Genomic DNA, 22,921 nt, shown 5'->3' with positions numbered 1-22,921 from the left:
GTGAAGTAATTTTCTCTTTAAACAATAACCCCACTCCTTTATGATCAATTTTAAACATAATTTCCAAAGAGCACCAATTGTGGGGAGAGAGATGAGGAGTTTACTCGGATTGAAGGAATACTTAGCTCCAACAAAACTTTTTTGGTTCCATCCTTAGCATATGTTGCTGAGTCTAATATCAAGTCTGGGTGTTTAATTTGTTTGTTATGAGTCATATAAGCCTCTAGGATGTACTCTCTTGATTTTGACTGATCTCTCTGATTTCATGGACCCCATATTGATGAAAATGATGCAAACCCCTAGATACTAAATTATGATTGAATCCTTCCTCCAAATTTGTAGTGAATTTGAGCTTATAATCTATGATATGTCCATAAGAATGGCATCATGCACATATAAATGGAATCCCCACACAGTTAATGACCTGACAGTATAGTTTTATCTTTAACTTCCAAAGAGATTTATGGCTAGCATTTCATGCAAGTCTACCTTACTAATATTCAAGCAATTATGATTTGACATGGATTTGTGTAAACCTCTTTCTACCTTCAGGGAGTGTCCTATAAAGTACCCTATTACTTTAATCGTCTAACAAAAATTCTAATGGTAAACTGGGATGTTTGATCCATATTGGCTGCATAGGTAATATCTATAGCCTTGGGTCAAAACACATGCTTTGTCTTTTGAGAATATGAGAGATTCACCCCCACTTTACCAGAGCCTTAGTCCCCAAGAGCCTCTTGAACACAAACATTGGTAGGGATTTTATAATTTGAAAATGTTTTATACTCTTGATCATCTTAGTTTTCCATTAAAAACTTCCATCATAGTATTATGAAAAAGTCAAACGTTAGTTCATAAACATGCAATGTAGAAGCCAATGTTTTTAAATAAACATAGAATCTGTAAACAATCTTCCTATAATTTATTTCATCTTAATGAGAATTCTATGAATAAATTTTTCCTTGAAGGATCTCACCAAGTAGACAAAAGACATATGTAAACACTAAGCCACTTATGTTTTGAAAGTGAACATTGGGTGTTTATCCTTGTCCTCCACTCTATCTTCACAAGTTGTGATCAACTGGTCTTCCTTCATCACAAATTTACCTATCTGAGAAGTTGCTTGTCTTCCTTCAGCAATGGCCCAAACAACAAGTGATTGTCCACATCTATAGTCACCAACAACAAAAACACCATCAATACTCATTGAAAAATCACCAAAGTTGGCTTTGAAATTTGACCTATTATCCCTTTCCATATCAATCTTCTCTGCAATAATCTATCAAACCAAATAAAAAACTGAAATTAGAGTGAGGAGGTAAATGGAGGAATTCTGTAAAATATGGTGTATGTCGAGTATATTTTGGATAGAGAATATTAATGTTGAAAATATGTGTATCCAATGTTATGGATTGGGAAGGCTGCAACATCACTGAATTACTCAATTTTCTGAAGAAGAAAACATAGTCTAGCAATGACTATTGTCAACTAAATTCATATTGGACCTAAATCATTAGATTGTGCTTTTTCCAAGCGAAAAAAACAAACTAATTTTATTAAAAAATAATTAGATTGTGCTTATCAATCAAAATTTAAAGTTTTATATCACCTCAACATCATCGTTGTTGCTTAGAAAAATATAGTTTACCTATTCTGGTCCAAGAAATCCCATTGCCAAGAAAACAAGTTATGCTTCTATAATCTCCTTTTTGACCTCCATCTCTGTCAATTGGAACTTTCCACTCTCATCCTCTTCCCATTTCACCTTGATCAATTCAAGCCCTCTAACATTTCCATTGTCATCAGCTATGAACCTTTTCATCAAGACTACATATGATCTAGGATCTTTATCGAACTTGGTAATAGCTTCCTAGTGGCCATAATCTACTTGGAAAAACTTAAGCCACTACCAAAAAAGTGAATAAAGACCCATAACCATGGAATTGTAGTAGGGTAGAACATGCTATAATATAATAGATAGATAATTTTTATTTATATGAATATGAACAAAGAAAAAGTTGAGGCCAAGTATTTCCAGGAGCACGAGAATTGAGGGGTTTTGGAAGGAGCTCCAAATTCACAACATTGTTGCATCCATGTCTTATGGTTGTTTCTATCCAATCAATTCTAGTGTCTCCTCCTCTAATCATAACCACCCTTCTCCCTTTTGAACAAATAATCTTTCCATATTGCAATCCACTATCCAACAAACTCTTGGTATTTGAATGAAGGAACTCCATAGCAATATATATTCCCACTAATTAATAGCCAGGAACAGGAAGATCCATGCTATATATATTAAATTTACACTATACAACAAAGACCTCAATTCCTATTGGAAAAATCTAAATTGAAATCAAATATAGAAGTGTACCTTGGTTTTGTTGCACCACATGCCCAAAGAAGAGCATCATTTTTAGCGTGAACCTTCTCCACGAAGAAAAGATAGTCAACTCCAACATTTGCATTCACAACAAAATTAACACCTTCCTCTACCATCAGAACAACATGTCGTTGGACAACATCAAGTTTATCTGTTTCCATATTAGGAACTCCATACAACATCACACCTCCAATTCGACCAGCACCTTCATAAATAGTGACAGAGTGCGTAGCTTCATTAAGTTGATCTTCAGTAGCCAAAGCCCACTACCCACTATAGCAACTTTCTTCCTTCACCCAATGACCAATCCACATCATAGATAACATATAATTTATTTTCGAAATGATAAGTATCATAAGAATGGAATTAAGAATTATAAATGAAAGACACATACCTTGTTCTCTTCTCAGGTGGACGTGGAACCATCCAACCTTCTTGAAAATCTGTATCAATGATGGCACATTCAATACTTTTAATAGATACTAGATTTTCAATGATTCCTAGTACACATGAACCTTCACAAGGGGCAGGGCATACACGTCCAATGAATTCAGGAAAATTATTTGTTTCCAGTAGCTAGTCAAATGCTTCTCGTTAATTCCCTTGGTGCACTAAGTCATTCCACTCAGGTATTTTATTCCCAAGAGGACATCTACTATTATCTTGCATGGAGGAAAAGGTCTCTCTTCCAGCTGATTAACAATGACTAAATGCATTAATCAATAATTACATGAAAAACTTTGTTATCTAACCTTACACAATAACAGTAAACATTCATCACAATAGCATATTTATTAGCTTGAAATGTAATCATTTTAACAATTTGATCCAATGGGATTGCAATAAAGAAAATCATAGAACACAATTCTCATTCAATGAATGTACCACATGGGAATAAGTAACTGAAAGAGAACAATTCACAAAATGCCTAGAAAGAATAAAAATTCTAAAATAACCTTGGATTACAATGCAACCAATTGCATGATCCCAAATCTTTTCACGATATCCTAGATGAGGAAAGCGAAGATATATTTCTTCATCACCCCTTGCCATTTCTCCATATTTTTCCTGACTATCTATTCTCATTGGTGGTGGTTTTACACTCAAGATCTGTCAAGGATATTTTCACAAGAGTCTAACAATTTATCCAATAAATAAATAGTTAAATTTTATATTAAAACAAATCAAAGTGAACGGCTCAAAATCCTCTTACATGGGTTATGGTCAAGTGGTTAAATCAAAGCACTTTCAGTGCACAAAACTGGGTTAAAATCACCCGAAGAAATGTTACTAAATTAATATGGCGAATGCAATTATCTACCTCATCGAAAAGTGGGTGGAAGTCTTAACAACCTTGATGGCCATGGTTGTGGTCTGTTTCAACAAACGAGGAAACAATCAAGTATTGGATGAATTTAATGTGGCCAACAGAGTTATCTACCCCATCCAAAAGTGGGTGGAAATCTTAGAAACCTTGATGGCCCATGGTTATGGCATATCTCAATAGACGAGGAAAGATGCAATCTTGGATGAATTTAATGGAAGAGATACCCTTGATCATGGCCTCTAGGAAAGGGTGGAGCCCAATTCGTTAACAAAATTCCATTTTCCATTTGCAAAAAAGAATATCACAAGATCCTGAACTCGATGGAAAAATACCTTTTCTATTGTAGCCGTCAAGTCATGCATGGAATGTGCGACCTCATATGATTCAAAGAAATATTCTTCTTCAAAATTTTCTATGTCACTTACATACACCTATGCAAAAGTACATTAAATCAACTTTGAATGGCAGATGGAAATAAAGCAGAAATATCAACTATGGTGTTAATATGAGTCTCACCAAAAAACATTATTATCTAAAAATGAATGTGTTACACAGAAAATAGTTCCAGCTCCTTTTCCTGTAGAAAAAAGACAACCAATTGGATCAGTTGAAGGTCGAGCACTGATGCGAATTGATGTCTGGGAAAAATTAGGGCAGGCCAACACACCCTCAAATTATTAATTCAATCAAAATGGAAGGTCTAAGCCCTCATCCAAATGTTGAAACAATATGAAATGAAGGGCCTGAACAAAACCCCACCGATATCAAACACTGAAGAGCCCATTGAATAATCTTACCATTACCTAAAACCAAAAATGTTTCACAACTTTTCAACCAGATTGAAGATCCGGCCAACCATGTTTGGCAACAACCATTTTCAAGAGAATATTCCTTATAAAATTTACAACAATTGACTTCACAAAAATACATTGCTAATTAAGTCAAGGTGTTGAGACGCTTTGTGCCTCAAAAGAAAACACATGAACTGAAATAATTATTCTAAAATGAAAAACTCAAAAATTCCAATCAAAATTTGGCACAAGCCTTCGCTTAAATCTATACCAAATAGTGTATATCCATGACATATCCTTCAAGTCTTCAAAACCAAAGATAGCCCCACCTTCGCATTGTTGTGAAAGGCTTTGGTGTCCCCCTCACCAGAAAGAGTAACAAAACTTTTAGGCCTCTACTCATGCTGAAGTAGTGCAACTGTCGTTCCATAACTATTGAGGCATCCCTTAATTTTTGTTAGTGGGTCTAAATCAAGTTGAGTTCCTATGGTGAACATATTCTTGTTTCATGAAAAGCTATGATATCTCTGGTCCAACAACATTATTTTCTAGAGGAATAACGGTGAGAAAATAAGATTCCTTCAAGATATCACCCTTACTAGTTTTGCAAAGCATGACTCACTTTCAGTATGACACCAAATTTTTTTCCATGCAATGCTTCATAAAAAAGTTTGCAATTGCCCCTATGTTGTACCAAAAAACCCACTAAAAGTCACTATTTTAGTTTACAAGAATGGAAAGGACCAAGCCTTACAAGGTCAAAGAAGAAACAAAATCAAGCTTTGAAATACTCAGGCATTCATCATATTTCAAGAAGTTTCCTGATGCAATGTAGAAAGCAACTTCGCCCCCTACAGGAAGATTCTCATTTCCAATTACTCCTTAGAAATGTGTTATTGGAGATGGTGTCACTCCAATGCTTTTACCGAACCCTACATAATCATGTATATATTGAAGCTCAACATGTCAAATTTACAATATATAATGTATGCAAAATTAAAGTGTAATATGTGTCACAAAAAGTTTACAAATGTACTTTTATCACTATAAAGCATGAAGAATATCGTTAAGCATTGTGTTTATCACAACATACCAACATGCAATTTTACCATCTAGATAAACTTGTGACTATTGATGATCAAAATTAGGGGGCATGTTGAAGCCTAACTAATACGGATGTATGAGTAAATGTGTACAATCTTATAAATAAAAGGCTCCATATAGAAACAAGAACATGATGTATTTGTTGCAATGGTTCTCACATATAAAAACTAGTTATTTGTTTTCATTTCCTTCCAAATGGCTTATTTTAGACTGTAGAATTGGAAATTTGATCCCTTCTTCGGTGAGACTGAGTGGAATAGCACACTACAGATGAAAACTACAAAATATTGCAAATATATGCATTCAAGAAAATGGCACAATTGACACAAATGCCTAATCACCTTAATTGTCATGTCTTTATAAATAGTAAAAAGGAATGCCACAGTAACTAAAAGAGTGTTTTAACTTATAGAGTACCAATGTCTTAATTAACACAAAGTACTGCAGGTTGTTACTTGTTGGGACAAGGTCCCCTAGGGTCAGTTTTGGGGTAAAAAGCCCAAGTTTTGGGGCAAAAAGCCCAAGTTTTGGGGCAAAAAGCCCAAGTTTTGTTTTATAGAATGTAAAGGCTCCACAAGTTGTGGTTGCGGAGCGTGTAGATAGTAAAGTGTCATAAAGGGTTTTACCCTTCTTTTATTTAAGAAGAGTCGGCTTTTGAAGATCTACCCATGGTCTGCGGACCATGGGATTGTATAAAAATGTGTGTCTTAGGATGTCTAAGGCAGAAGTAGTATCAATGATGAAGATGAATCCAATGGGTCAATAGAAGAAAGAGTGAAGGAGTATTAGAGTAAAGGAGAGGCTCTACAGCTGTGTGCGTAGATGCCTAGAGTAGATTCTACAGCTAAGTGTGCGGACCCCTGCAGCTGAGTGCTCAGGGAATTCTTGAGTCTGTAAGCAGAACTGAAGTATTAATAAAGAAATTGTTCCAGAAATTCCTGTGTTTTGTCCATTTACTTCTGTTATGAATGAATGTGCTTTTATGCTTTAATGAATAATCGGTTTATGAAGTAATATTGTATTGATGCGCAATTTTACATAATTGATGTTGTTATATGAACACACTAAATATTAACTTTTTACGTGAAGCATATCTAATTGCATGTTGAAGTTCTCAATGCTTAGGCCGATCTGGGTAAACACGGGATTAGGAGTAATCAAAGAGGCACGTAAGTGGTTGCTTCACCTATTTAGGGTCCACGAAAGATAGTTGTGAATGTTCATGGAGGTATAGGAGTTGGTTAAGGGTAGTTATATATTAATAAGCCCTAAGGGCTTATCGATTTGTGCAAAGGCAGGTTTAGGGCATAAAATGACATTACACCAATCTTTGGGTGCAGAAACTTGGTTCGAACATCCCCCCATGCTGCTTTGGGTGAGACTTCAGTCCGCACTCCATGGATTGATGCCGAAAGCGCTAGTAGTGTAGGGATTTGTTTGGCAAAACTAACTCTGAACTTGGGTCAGGACCCACTAAGCCAACAAATGGTTCTGTTGCCGGGACCAAGACCTGCATAAGGATATGTGTGATGTCGCATCACTGGAATCCAACTAAGAAGGAAATTGAGGAGTGGTTGGATAGAAAGATCCAGGAATTCATGACGCAAGAAAAAAGAAATCCGCGCTTGACAAAAGAACAGTGGTTGGGTAGATATTTGTACACAGAGATACACAAAATTTTCTTATGTTCCTTCCTGATCGAACTATATGAGTGGATTGCTAAATTAGTAGACAACCAAGGAAGGTGGAGGCTTGATGGTCTAATAGTGTGGACCACGGAGCTAGTGCAGAGACTGGAAGCCTCTCAAGATAATATCGCACGCATTGTCGATCACTAGCTTGATTGCGTCATATGAGGATTTGTGATAGAATTCGTGGTTGATACCTCAGTTAGCTACAACGAAGCAGTGTGATGCTTCTTCAAGGGACCATGAGGTAAGTATTTAAGATATTTGAATACCTGGATTAAGATTCTCTTGTGTGAAAAGCAAGTTGTGCCATTACCTTGATGTTTTGAGCTACGCAAAGTGGAAAGTTATTTAGGGACAGAGGGAGGACATGCCCTGAATATAGCCCGTTGATTGAGCCTCGTCTGAGTGAGGACGAAGGAGCAGCACAAGCTTCATCATAGAGCACTGTCTAGTTAATAAGGCAAGGGTTTCCGTGAATACCTCATTAATCCACACCACCTCCACCTTCACCTCCACAGCATACAACTTTTCCCACACTGTCGCCACCTTCGCCAACATTTAAAATGTCGAATACAATGAAGTTGCCTATTTTCAAGGGCTTGGGAAATGAGGAACCAGACCAGTTTTGGTTCGTTGCGAAGGCCATATGGAGAGCCCAGAATATTACAGATGATCATATGAAGAAAGTGTAGCTGGTTACTTATCTACAAGATCATGTGTTGACATGGTACAATATGTACTGCACTGGTAACCCGATGGCATTGTTAGCAGGCACTCAGATCGCGTTGAATAAGGAATTCAATAGGCCCAATTCTGAATCGCAATTAGTCATTAGATTCAAGGAAATCATGATGAGGCCTGGTGAAACACGCTGGGAGCTAGATCAAAGATTGAAATTCAAGATCTGTGGAGCTAACATGAATCTTACGGATGGGAAACACTGCAAATGGTTTGTAGCTTAGCTCGTACCCCACCTAAGGGATTCTTTATCGCAACAAAAGATTGGGGCTCAGGCAGAAGCCCTGGAAATTGTGATGATGTTGCATGAGACACGAATTCAAGATGCTCCTTTGGGAGTTTAGCAGATACATGTAGAGTTGGAGAATCTTTTCCTAGAGTTTCAAATCCTGAAGAAGGATAGAGCAGCTTGGCCATAGGTGCACAAAGAAGTTTGGTGTCTGAAATGTAAGAGTTAGGGGCATGATAAAGATCACTACCCTATCTTCACGAATTATGTTGCAAGAGGTGGGCCAATGCCTCTGAGGCCGGAAGCTCAAGCAGGGCCAAGTACAGGGCTCGCACTGTGGTGTGCTATCTGTCAGGTAGTTGGAAAACATGTAACAGAAAATTGTCACTTATTGCATAAATTTGTGTAGACACTGCAACAGTTGTTCTGCAAATTTTGCAAATTGGTGGGCCACAATGAGCGTAATTGTCGTAGCTATGAGTAGATGATGGAACACCTGCGTATCAAATGCAGATAGAGAGTCAGCCTCTGGATCAAGGCATTGGGGGAGCACACAGAGGATATCAGGGGCATCGATGAGGCCGAGGAGGAGGAGGACCTGGTAGAGGTCAGGGACAAGTCATTTGTTACAATTGTTGAGTGCCAGGACACTATGCACAGGAGTGCACAAGCCCGACACTCCTGTTGTTCCAATACTGTACTCAGTTTGATCACACAATAGAAGACTGCCCTGTATTAATATCCAAGATGCAGGAGAAGAGGGCGCAACCTCAGCAGTCTACCCAAAACCTACAGATGATGAGGGTTGACCCCGCGAAGAAGATCCTAATGTCAATATCATGCTGCGAAGTGGAATGACGACTGGCGAGGATAAAGGGAAACACCATACAAAAAGTGAAAGGGTCTCCAAGGCTCCAGAAAAAGAGTTTGGGTTTGATTTGGAGCATGTGAAAGAAACGTTCATGGAAGCAAAGAAAAGCTTCGTTGAGGCCTCTACCTCATGAAGTAAGGATAAGCTGTCTCAAGAAATGGACCCCTCCATGCTTACTACGTTCTTGGAGACCTGTATGAAGCTAATACGTGATAGAAAGGCCGTAAAAGGATTACAGGAGTTGATGAATAAATGTGTCGGTAAAGAAAATGCTCCTAAAGGAACTCGCATAGTGAAAAGAATTGGTAAGCATAAGGCAAGAACCGGGTGTGAGATGAGGCTCACCGCGTAAATAGGAGAATATGAAATGGATGAAGTTATTCTGGATCTTGGGTCAGATGCAATTTTTTTTCCTAAATAGACATGGGCGAGAATGGGGAGACCTATGGTGTAGTGGTCTCCAATTCAATTGAGGATGGAAAATCAACAGAAGATTATCCCCATGGGAAGATTGCAGGGAGCGATGATAGACATTGAAGGCACGAGCGCGTTGGCTGATTTTGAAGTGATAGAGATTGTGGATGACAAAAATCCATACCCTACGCTCCTTGGGATTTATTGGGATATCGACATGAATGGAGTAATCAATATGAAGAAGTGGACGATGTCATTTGAAAGAAAATCACTTTGCGGGGTAGTACCTTTGGACCTTGCAGAAGGACCACGCTATACCGAACCGGTCCGCGATTACCTGACGATGACCTGGACCAGATCTATAAAATAACAACGCAAGATTAAGATTTGGTTAATGTGAAAGTTGATGGAAAGATTGCATGGGACTGCAAAAGTTCCTATACAACAGATTTAGATGAAGAGTTAGAGCACTGGTAGAATAGGTTGTATGAAGTATCTACGCTGTGCTGTAACATGATGACTAAATTGCTGCACTATGTATCGTCAGAGATAAGGAGTTTGCCTTATTATGATGGTCTAATTGATGGAAATAAATTTTTGAATGCATTTGAAAGGGAAGTGCCTAAGAAGCATCACTTCCGAGCACTAGATTTGGCATTGCACGCTACGCTTGCAAGGTGGTGGGGTACGCATAAAGACAATTTTGGTATATGGCGTGAATACTAAAGAATGATGAGGTTGCGGTTTGGTCACCCAAAAGTGTGACTAACATAGAAATATGATGGGAGGAATGATTTGTGTGATCACTTAGCAAAATGGATTGACACTTATAGAATAGAGCCGCAACCGGAGTGGGTGCATTTATTCAGTCACAATTTGGATGTAATACCAATGAATTGGTACCTAGAAACAGAGCTCTGCCATGGCACTAAAGAATGGGACGTTTTGAGACAATGATTCTTGATGACATTCATCTTTGAAGATGGGTTCAAATGTATTGATGAGGCATTTCAAGAGGTCAAGGTGGCGATCTTCAGAATACCGCAAGATCCTTTAGACTTGATTCAAACAGATTGGAGCACCCAGCTGCGCCATGCACTGGAGTGCTATAATGTGACTATTGAAGAAGGACAGGAAGATCCAAGGAACATTAAGATCCCAGAGGTAGAAGGCCACTGCGAGGTTGAGGGGCCACAGATAGAGAATCTAGATATCACCACGCCACTGAAAACCCGATAGGTAAACATTGGCACAGAGGTGGAACCAAAGTTTGCGAAGATAGGGGACTACTGGGATGATGCTATGGTGGACAAGGTCACTGAGTTTCTCTGCGAATATTAGGATTTGTTTCCCACAAAATTTTCGGACTTGAAAGGCATCATTGGTGATTTGGGAGTGATGAAAATAACTTTAAAACTAGATGCGAAGCCTGTTAAGCAGAGGCCATATCGCCTTAATCCCAAATACAAGGAAAAGGTCCATCTGGAGTTGGAAAAGATGCTTGTAGCAAGTATTATTGAACCGGTGGAGGAATCTGATTGGGTGAGTCCAATGGTAGTTTAGGAAAAGAAGCAAAAGGATGAAATAAGGATTTGCGTAGATATCAGGAAGCTCAACAATGCTTGCGTTCATAATCCTTTTCCAATTCCATTCACAGATGAAGTATTGGATAATCTTGGCGGGCAGGAATCATATTCGTTCACTCATGGGTTCTCTGGATACCATTAGATAAAGGTCGTGCCAGAAGACAGGAGTAAGACGACCTTTGCGACTGAGTGGGGATGATTTCAGTATATGGTAATGCCTTTTGGGCTAAAATATGCGTCGGTGATCTTCTCACGCGTAGTCATCGTGACGTTCAAAGAGTTCATTAAAAAATTCTTGGAGGTATATTTTGATGATTGGACAATGTTTGGAATGGTAAAGCCCCATGTAGATAGTTTGCGCTTGATGTTGGATACATTTCAAAGGTATCAGATTGCTCTAAACTTCAAGAAATGCTTATTTTGCATCCCTTTCAGAATCTTGCTAGGTCATGTGGTCTATAGACAAGGATTAATGGTGGACCCTACTACGATCATAGTTATAATTAATTTGGAGGTGCCAATAAGTGTTAAACAGCTGTGCGCACCACTGAGTCATACTAGATACTATCAGAAGCTCATCAAGAGTTATGCCCAGATTAGCACGCCAATGGAAAAGCTACCAAAGAAGGACACTACATTCTGTTGGCATGAAGAATGTCAGCGAAGTTTGGATGTATTGAAGGAGAAAATTGTCACCACACCAATCTTAGTCTTCCTGGATTAGAAGAAGGAATTTCATGTGCATGTCGACACTTCTTGTATTGCATTGGGAGCAGTGCTAACATAGTCTGGTGAAGGGGAATTAGATCACCCTATAGCGTTTGCATGTAGAAAGTCGTCTAAGGTTGAAAATAATTATTCAGAGACAGAGCACGAAGGGTTGGATATGGTGTACACACTCCATAAGTTCAGACATTACCTGCTAGGCGGACACTTTAAAATGCATACAGACCATTCTACATTAAAGTACCTAGTCAACAAGCCTGTGTTTGGGGGGGAAATATGCAGATGGTTACTGTTGTTTCAAGAGTATGATTTCAAGGTCATTGTGAAGGCAGGATGATTGAATGCAGGGCCATGCCATCTGTCATGCATTGAAATAGGAGAGGAGCCCACCAATTTGGAGGAGGGGTTACCTGATGCACAGCTCTTTGCAGTGCGCGTAGTAGATAATCACTTTGCAAACATTATGCACTTCCTGACTACGGGAACTACTCTAGAAGGATACATGAGTCAATAGAAGAAGGAATTGGTTGTGTGCACAACATACTTTTCAGTAATTGCAGGCCACTTGTATAAGATGGGATTGGACGAGATACTACGATGCTATTTGCCTAATTTTGAACAAAACAGTGTCCTAGTTGAAGCTCATGGAGGAGCTGCGGGAGGCCATTATGTAGGAAAAGCAATAGCGCAGATGATATTACGCACTGGGTTGTGGTGGCCAACATTGCATAAGGATTCCAAAGCATATTGTAGGGCATGCAATGCATGGAAGAGAACCGACAGGCCATCACAGAAGGATGAGTTGCCTTTGAATCAGAAGTATCATTGTAGCCATTTGAGAAATGGGCAATTGATTTTGTAGGACCGATTCAGCCACTAGGAAAGAAGAGGGGTGTGCGGTATATCGTCACCACGATTGAGTATTTGACCGGATGGGTCAAGGCACAACCCATGAAGGATTGTACAGGGGCAACAACAACTAAGTTCTTATTTGAATATGTGTTGACCAAGTTCAGTTGTCTGAATATTTTGATGAGTGATCGTGGTACGCATTTCCTTAATGAAATGATCAACGCGTTAATGGAAGAATGCCAAGTTTATCATCAGAAGAGTATGCCATATCATCCTTAGTAAAATGGGATAGTTGAGGCGTTTAATAAAATATTGGAGGGAGTGTTGACAAAGGTTTGTGATGCGCAGGGGAATGATTGCGACGTGCACGTACTAGTAGTATTATGGGCTTATAGAACTACTTGTAAGAAGCTTACTGGCCAGACACCTTTTAGGTTGGTCTATGGAATAGAGGTTGTGATTCTTATGGAGTACATTGTGCCTAGTCTACGCATAGTGGCTTTTAGAGGAATGGTGGACCGCGGAGCCTTAGAAGAAAGGCTCACACAGCTAGTAGAGCTTGAGGAAGATATATTTTTGGCTTGATTCCATCAGCAGGTTCAAAAGGAACGCGAAAATTCATGGCACGATCAGCACATCAAACTACAAACCTTCTAGGTAAATGATTTAGTTTTATTATATGACAGTAAGTTTGATAAGTTTCCAGGAAAATTTTAGATGCATTGGTTGGGGCCATATGTCATGAAAGAGATTACCGATGGTGGAGAAGTTCAGCTCGTAAAATTGAATGGAGATCCATTTCTAGGAAAGGTAAATGGAAGCCAATTGAAGCCATAAACCAAGGATCCTACTTAGTGACTACATGATGGTAGCATAGTATTAGCACTCTAGGAAACTGCAAGGAGGCGCAGGACTATAAACTACACTGCCCGATTTGTAGAGTTGCGAGATAGGGGGTCTACACGAAATAGAAGGGTGTCATAGTACCAGAAGAAGCTCGAAGAGAGTTGCGCTATAAGGGGGAGACCACGCAACTCAGCCAAAAAATGACTGTTACCGTCACTGTTCATGATTTGACAGTGAGGAGACAGTTAAGAGGAGTGGGGGGGGTGACATTTAAGGCTGAATTTAAGAATGAAATATTTGAAAATCTGTCGCCAATCTAGCATTTATGAATGGATTTTGGGGGGAACGGTTGAATTTTAATTTGAATTCGCTTATAAATTACATGTGGCCACCCAACGAGAAACACTTTGCATTCTGAGAATTTCTAAGTTGAGCTGTCAAGTGTTTATGAATCCTCAGCTTTACATGGATTTGGTCGTTGCCTCTGAGTTTGAGAAGTTATCTGAAGACACTCAGCGGTTTATTCTTAGCACAATGTCTAGACTAGCTGAGACCGCTAGTACTGGGGAAGCTATCACCTCTGAGGGAGTTGCTCCAGAGGTTGTGAGTATAGAGGTTCCAACTATAGTGCCTATGGCACCGAGGTCACCTAGGAAGAAGCCTACGCTGGTGAGGGAGGTCCCCAAAATAAAGAAAGATAAGCAAAAGAAGCCTGTGTCGGTGCACGAGTCACTGAGGAAGCATGCTGCTACACAAGCCTAGAGGAAAGAAAAGCCGAGCGCGAAGGAGAAGGGGAAAGTGGTGGATCTGGAGGCTGAGGAGGGTGCGGAAGATGTTGACATTGAGGGGGTGGACCCTATATCTAGGTTTCTAGAGTACATTCCTCCATGCAAGGGCAAAGTGAAGGTTCTGAGGACCTAGATGCAGGACAATTCCTCCTCAACACATCCCTGTTACCAGAGAACATCACCTTTGAAGGTCTGCACTTGGCGCGGATCCCGCACTTAAAGCTAGAAGATTGGGATTTGGTGAACCACGAGCAGTTTCGCTAGCTTGCTACTGACACCTTCATGCAGAGGGTCTTCTACAAAGAATCTGGTGTCATCACGTTGGAGCCTGTGGAATGGATCTTCGGAGTAAACAAATTAGGGTTGTTGAACCTATTGTGGGTGCCCCACTATCTTCACTCAAATATAAACCTAATGATCATTAAGCAGTTGCTGTGCCTGGTGCATGACGTGTGCTTGTGGCTAAATGCACCAATCCCCATCACCAATATGTTGATCCATCAGATCATGCTATTGCCACACTCTAGGTTTAATCCAGCCAAGGTGTTTGGCAGAAAGACTAGCAAGCGTGACCTCGCTGAGAAGATGAAGGACAAGTTTAAACTTACGAAGAAGCCGTGCGGGTACTCTATTACTTCACTTACTGACCCCACGATAAGGGTTTCCACACAGATTCTGGCTAGCAAGGTTATGAGAAAGTGGTGCATGCATGAGGTGTCGACACCAGTGGTTTCATTAGCAGCACAGTGCGCGGAGGGCATACAGTTCCACTGGGTGCGCTACCTGTGTAGCGAGTTCCTCACGAATTGCAGAGAGGCACATGACGATAGTAAGAAATTCCACTATTCGTGGTTGTTTCTCTTAATTGTGCTGGTCACATGGGATTTGCTAGAGGACAACCAGTTTCTTCCAGTAGAGAAAGATTTACTGGAAGCTGCAAAATTTGCATCTCTCTGGGTCATGAAAGAGGTTGCGCGGGTCATAGAGAGCAAAGTATTTTGGGTTTTGATGGATGTGAGCATTCACACGACCATCAACTAGAAGCCGCGATTGTCACAAACTGTGTTTGAACAATTTTTAGGGTACGCAAAGTTCAAAGCAGACTTCCACCATGTATACATCCGGGTGCGAAAGGATCCTGAGAAAAACTGGTTTGACCTACCCTACCTTGCTATGGATGACGCTATTAAAGAGGTCATCTAGCGCTAGACCACAGAGTGGAATTCTCCTTCCGACCTAGCCGCACGGACTAGCAAGTTCGAGGAGAAGTAGAAGAAGGACATGACCAAACTGAAGGTTCAACAGTTGGCTAAAAAGCACAAGAAAGAGGCCAAGGAGAAGACCCGGGTAGAGGCGCAACGCGCTATGAAGAAACAGGAAGAACAGGAAGAGCGCGGCTTCAAAAGAATTCAGAAGTCTCTTTCACCCAAAATAAAGGAGGAAGAGTGATCTAGGTGGCTCCATAGACACACACAGGATAAATAGGGCTTATGAAAGCTTGAAAATCAAAGTGATCAGAATGGTTTCAAACCAGGACTAGAGCATAGATCTCATCGTCTTGATTGCAATGGTGTGAATGGTTCATCAATCCAAGTCTAGATGAGGAAGATAGAGGTAGCCAAAGTTTTGGTTGAATTTTGGTGACTGGGAAGGCTTACTAGAGACACAATTTGGAAGTTTTCTGGCGGACGAAATTTGGCCAACTCCAGCCAGATTCCGAGCAAATCTGTGGCCTATTTAATTTGACTCCTTTAGTCAAATTTTCAAATTTTCGAAAAGGCCTTCTTATTACAAAAATTAAAAAAATATATAAAAAAGGAGGTGGTGGGTCACCACCCCCACCACCCCATGACTCTCCATATCATATTAACCAAGTATTAAAGGGGCGGGTGGGCCACCTCCAGTGAACCCGGCCCAAAACCCAATGACCCACCTAATATATATGTGGTACATTAAAAGGAGGTCCGTGGGTATCGAGCCCACACTAGCCACATGGGTTGGCCCGCCACCGTGCGGCGGCCCCATGTCAATCCCTCTTAACATGCAGCAGTACCACACTAAAACCAAATAAAAAACCCAACAAACTTTAATGCAACCATTCCAAAATAAATATGACTGTTATGTAAAATGGGAGGGGGCAAGGTTTGACAGCCCGACCTCCTCCCCAATATTCAGATCTTTAACCAATTTGCCAAACGGTGCTTTTTGTAAACTTCGCCTGTAAATTAATATAAACCCATCATTTCATTAGTGTGAGGAAGCATGGAGGAACCAGGAGCGGGAACCGAATTCGAGGCAATATTTTTTTAATTAATTTTTAATGCAGGTGGAACGATGACTGAGAAAAATTTCCAGGAGGGTGAAATTTTTGCAGTGTCCAAATTGGAAAAACATTATGTCGATCTTACACCTCTTGGTGACACAAACCTGATGGCGTAGTTAGTTTCCTGATCTAAAAAGCCAATTTGAAGAGGACCCGGAGGAGGGAATCTTTGAGGAATCTAGGGGGAATCTAAAAGATTCCTTGAGCCCCAGATTTCCACTTTCTCAGAATTCAGAAATTTGACAGTCGATTTTGTACTATTCAACGCCACAAATTTGATGGCACGTTTGGGTTTTTCATTTTCTCATTTCATTTTTTGGCCACTTTTCTAAGTGGATTGCGGGTGTTAGCATTCGACGTGCAAGTAGTCATTCCATGAGATTCGACGCTGTGATATTGATGGTGTGACCAACTTCAGCAGTTTGAAATCCTCTTCTTCAAATGTCCCCTGGATGTGAGGTATATGCAGTGTGTTCATGTACTTCTTTTTGTGATGCATTGTGCTGCACAGATCTCTGTATGATGTTTGATGAGGGATCTTGTTTGTTACTTGCTTTCATGATTCCTGCTTGATGTGATGCAGAATCAACTGTGTGATGTACTTGTTGTCATGATTCATCATGTTGTGCTTGAGATCCCCTTGTTGTATGTTGATGGGATACTCATGTATCACCCTGCATGTTTGCATTGAGATCACTTTTATGCCATGTTGGTGGGATGCTCATCTTGCATGAGTTTATGTCATACTGATAGGAGTCCTTTTTTATTGAGATTTCTTGTAGCGGAACACCTCTTGGAGCCACTGCTACGTGAGGGGATTTTCCTTATATGATAGCGACATCTCCTCTTATGTATATCACCATAGCAGCCTACACTATCTTGACATCGGAGCCCGAAGACGTAGTCCCTCCTAGACGAAATCCGTTATCAATGGCTTATGTTTTCATGTGTTGATGATTGTCATGTTCCTCTTCTTTACATCATGCAGATGTATTCATTTATGTTATTTTAAAAATTCAATTTAACACATCATGAAAGTAAAAGGTCTTGGAAGGGTCCTTTGTCACACCCGGATCTGGATCAAGTGGTATCAGAGCGATCTTCGCATGGATGTGAACTGTAGCGTGAAGAATGGAACGTGCAACGATAGTGGATGAAAAAGCGATGTATGGGACCATGCTCAAAATTTCCAAAAGGGTGGAAATAATGTATGAAACTCTATAGAAAGAGACAGAGGAAAAGGAGTGATTGCAGCTTCAGTTGTAAGCCACAGAAGAGGCCCTGGAAGAACTGAGGCACAACAAGTACAGTCTTCAAATAGAGAACGTTGAATTGAAGATGTGTCTAAATGAAGAGAAAGAGGAAAAACAAAGTTTTCTACGATAGCTGCAAGAAAAGGATGAGGCCTTGGAAAAGCTACAGCGTGACCCATGTGAGGTAAAATGTAATTCTCTGAATTCATGTATGTGTCCTGATGATGATTTCGCTATTTTTGAAAATCATACCATAGGAATTGGCTCCAAACTGTTGAATATAATGGGGTATGAAGGAAAAGGCTTGGGTGTTAATGGCCAAGGCATTGTCAACCCCATCAAAGAAGGAGAATTACGCTGTTGAACAAGACTTGGATATGTCAGCAAAGAAGTTGGGGAATACGTCGAGACAGCTAGTGAACCACCAACAATAGATGATGAGAAGCCCTCATCAGTTCTTTCCAAATTGATAGAGGAGGTAAAAGATGTTGATTTCCTTTCAGTTTCATCTTCACATAATATGATGTCTATTGGAGATTTGGAGGTCCCAATTACAGGGACAAACATGAGGCTCCTTACCGGGACGAGGCACGAGGAGGAAAAATAACTTGGTGTTAATAACCTAGGCATAACTCAACCTTTGGAGGTTGTGCATAAACATCGATTTGTAGGTGTGGGATACACCAAAGGAGAATGCTCGAAGGTGTCAGATTCGTCCAAGACATCGTCGAAATCATCGAGGAAAGAGAATGATGGGAAAACATCCCCATCATCCTAGGGCAGTTTCCATTGCAGAGAAAGAGCTGAGGCAAGCTCTCATCGCCATACTTACACCAGAGATAGCAAGGAAAGGTATGACTAGTTTTGATATTCGAATGTTCATTTTGAATATAATCATGTTGTTAAAGATGAACGTAAATCATGGAATCGAAAAACATGTACCTTTTGTGGATTACATAACCATACATTTTCTAACTGTTGGAAAAGAATGGCAACACACAAAAGGATGAGGCATGAAAGATCCTCTCAACAACAGGTAAAGAAAAATGTTAAGAAGATCTAGAGGAAGAAGACCTATTGTAGTCATGGTGACAGAAGTGGTCGTCAAAGAGCCACATGTTGGAAGCTTCATCCAAAGCAGCACCTTAAAGACAAAGTGTCGGTCCATGAATTGGGTGAAATGATGGTTCGACAAGAAAAACCACCACAAGCAGGTGACCCATTCACAATGATAAGTGAAAATTGGTTTCTAGATATGTTAGCGTTTCATGGTCGTTCTTTTGTAAATCATTTTTTGCAATTTAAAATGTAAAAGTGATGATGCGTTTTCCATCACTTGTTCATCAACAATGATGTCTGGTATTACTTTGAGTTGCATTTTAAACTGTGAAAGTGATGTCATGTTTCCATCACTTGTCAAAGAAACAACAGTGTTTGGCCTTATTCTTGTAAATGATGTGTTGCAGTGATGATGTGTTTTCCATCACTTGTCGAGGAAACAATGATATGTTGGCCTTGTTTTTATAGCTGGGGTATTCCATCCATTTCGATGTAAACTTGAACACCGAGTATGTGTTTTAAACTCGTGGAAAGTATGGGATGCTTGGGTCATTAGTTGGTCATGAAAGTCAAGCATGTAATTTTCAAAACAATGTACTACAGGTTGAAGAGGTTGTAGGTGTCGGCTCATCGCTTAATGCTTCGAAAAACAAAGGTGAAGGAGATGGAAGCGAGACCATTCAAGACACTTGTGATGCAGACGAGGTACATAAAACTTGGAGATTGTTTCTCATGGACCAAAAGCTCCTCAGTGGGGAGGATTGATCTAGGTGGCTCTAGAGACACACAAAAGATAAAGAGGGCTTACGAAAGCTCAAAAATCAAAGTGATTAGAATACTTTTGAACTAGGACCAGATCATATATCTCACCGTCCTAATCGCAGTGGTGTGAATGGTTCGTCAATCCAAGTCTGGATGAGGATGATAGAGGCAGTCAAAGTTTTGGTTGACTTTTGCTCACTAGGAAAGGTTAATGGAGACACAATTTGGAAGTTTTCTGGTGGACGGAATCTGGCCAACTCCGACTAGATTCTAGGTGAATTTGTGGCCTATTTAATTTGACTCTTTCAGTCAAATTTTCAAATTTTCGAAAAGCCCTTCTTATTACAAAAAAATATTAAAAAAAGAGGTAGTGGGCCACCATCCCCACCACCCCAGGCCTCTCCATATCATATTAACCAAGTAATAAAGGGGTGGACAGGCCACCTCTAGTAGACCTGGCCCACACCCCAACGACCCACCTAATATATATGTGGTACATTAAAAAGAGGCCTATGGGTATCGAGCTCGCGCCAGCCATGTGGGCTAGCCTGGTACTGTGTGGCGGCCCGATGTCAATCCATCTTAAGACGCAACGATACCATGGTACAACCAAATAACAAACTCAACAAACTTTAATGTGACCATTCCAAAATAAATATGACTGTTATGTAAAATGGGAGGGTGCAAGGTTTGACCGCCCAACCTCCTCCCCAATATTCGGATCTTTAACCAATTTTCCAAATGGTGCTTTTTGTAAAATTTGCCTGTAAATGGGTATAAACACAACATTTCATCAGTGCGAGGCAACATGGAGGAACTAGGAGTGGGCACAAAATTGGAGGAAATATTTTTTGAAATAATTTTTAATGCAGGTGGAACCATGACTGAGCAAAATTTCCAGGACAGTGAAATTTTTGCGGTGTCCAAATTGGACAAACTTTATGTCAATCTTACACCTCTTGGTGACATGAACCTGATGGTGCAGTCAGTTTCCTGATCTGAGCAACTGATTTGTAGAGGACCTGGAGGAGGGAATCTTTGAGGAATCTATTGGGAATCTAAAAGATTCCTTGAGCCCCAGATTTCCACTTTCTCAGAATTCAGAAATTTGATAGTCGATTTTGCACTATTTAATGCCACAAATCTGATGGTGTGTTCAGATTTTCAATTTGCTCATTTCATTTTTCGGTGACTTTTCTAAGTGGAGTGCAGGTGTCAACATTCGATGTGCAAGCAATCATTCCATCAGATTCAACGTCATGATATTGATGGTGTGACCAACTTCAGTAGTTTGACATCCTCTTCTTCAGATGGCCCCTGGATGTGAGGTATATGCAATGTGTTCATGTACTTCTTTTTGTGATGCATTGTGCTGCATAGATCCCTGTATGATGTTTGATGAGGGATCTTGTTTGTTACTTGTTTTCATGATTCCTTCTTGATGTGATGTGGATTTAGCTGTGTGATGTACTTGTTTTCATGATTCATCATGTTGTGTTTGAGATCCCCTTGTTGTATGTTGATGGGATACTCATGTGTCACCCTGCATGTTTGCATTGAGATCCCCTTTATGCCATGTTGGCGGGATGCTCATCATGCATGAGTTTATGTCATACTGATAGGAGTCCTTTTGACTTAGAGTGCCTGTAGCGGAACACCTCTTGGAGCCACCCCTGCGTGAGGGCATTTTCCATGTATGATAGTGACATCACCTCTTATGCACATCACCACTATTGATCACTAATGTAGTGGCCTACACCATCTTGACAGCAGGGCCCGGAGACATAGTCCCTCCTGGACGAACTCCGTTAGCAATGGCTTATGTTTTCATGTGCTGATGATTGTCATGTTCCTGTTATTTATAGCATGTAGATGTATTCATTTATGTTCTTTTAAAAATGCAATTTAACACATCACGAAAGTAAAAGGTCTTGGAAGGGTCCTTTGTCGCACCTTGACTTGGATCAAAGATCAATCAGAGTAGGGTGGTGGTGAGAAGTAGGAGATCATTGCCTTCTGAGGGAAGTGGTATAGGGAGGAAGAAAAGGAAGGACCGCAGAAGAAGACAAAAGCCACCAAGCTATTGTTGGATCTGATTAATTTGATGGACGGTGACTTGGATGAAATTGGAGACAAGGTGTGGGATACTATCGCAGAACTGTTGTATAAACTTGAGTAGAAAAAAAAGAAGGCCCTGAGCATCATCCAGATGGGTCTTGTAGATCCAGACGACTAGAATCTAGGAAGGTGTAGAAGAGAGCACCGCTGTATCAACAAGTTTGGCACCAGGAACCACACAAGCCGTAGAGATGGTTCGATCATTAGACCTATGGGTAGTCACACTGCCTGATAGAGCTTTGAGCACGGAGGCGACCACTGACAAGGCTATTGTTAGCTCTTTGAAGAATATTGGCCTTAACCTAGCCACGCTCCCCAAAGAGTTTCTTCACACACTACAGGCGGGTGTGATAGCAAAGGTTAAGGCCCGAGAGCAACATGCACTGAGCCTGATAGGCGAGTATAAATTCAACAACGAACAAATATTCGTGAAGAAGTCAGCATCACTAGAGGCACAAATGAAATTTTAGGCATAGAACGACCATCTTGCAGCCCTAGTGGCTGAGGCATCGGAAATAGTCCCTGAACTACATATCCTGAAGGAAGTGCTATTGGAGGCAAAGATCGGGAAGTTGGTTATAGGTGTGCGGGACGCCAAGACATCACTGGCCAAGGTTCAGTTTTGAACTGAATCTAAAAATCACTGAGTTAGAGTTGAAGTCACAACCTTCAACTCCTCTAGAGGTCAGAGAACAACGCGAAGCCGTTGTAAAGGATGTAGTCACAGCAGTGGATGCTGCGGTGGTGGATTGCACTGTGCTCTTTGAGCAATCCATGCAGGTAGTCATGGCTTTGCAGGAAGATCCTAACCTGCAGAGGTTAAATATAGAATCCTGTCAATTGCAGTAGCAATATGATGAAGCGAGAGCGATGACACACACCATCACTATAGCATAATGATTGGCCAATGTTAGGAAACCAGCTCACAAAAAGATAGAAAAGATAGATCAGCGCCTTAGAATTCAGCCTCTTCGAGGGGGCAACCTCCTTTACACTACACAAATTAACAATTCTTTGATGATACAAATGACTAAACCTCCCTTCTGTTAGCCTCCTA

At 40.4% G+C, this 22,921-nt stretch overlaps 1 pseudogene; it reads right to left on the bottom strand.

The window, feature by feature from the left end:
• Positions 1 to 975: 975 nt before the first annotated feature.
• Positions 976 to 2,547, bottom strand: LOC149252328 (glutamate synthase [NADH], amyloplastic pseudogene; annotated as a pseudogene).
• Between the last annotated feature and the right edge of the window lie 20,374 nt (positions 2,548 to 22,921).

Source organism: Pinus tabuliformis, chromosome 7, assembly GCF_031772625.1.
Source record: "Pinus tabuliformis cultivar Carrire ecotype Pingquan chromosome 7, CPIR1, whole genome shotgun sequence".
NCBI classification, from domain to species: domain Eukaryota; kingdom Viridiplantae; phylum Streptophyta; class Pinopsida; order Pinales; family Pinaceae; genus Pinus; species Pinus tabuliformis.
Note: the sequence above shows the minus strand (reverse complement) of the source record. Positions and strands in the feature narration are given on the sequence as shown.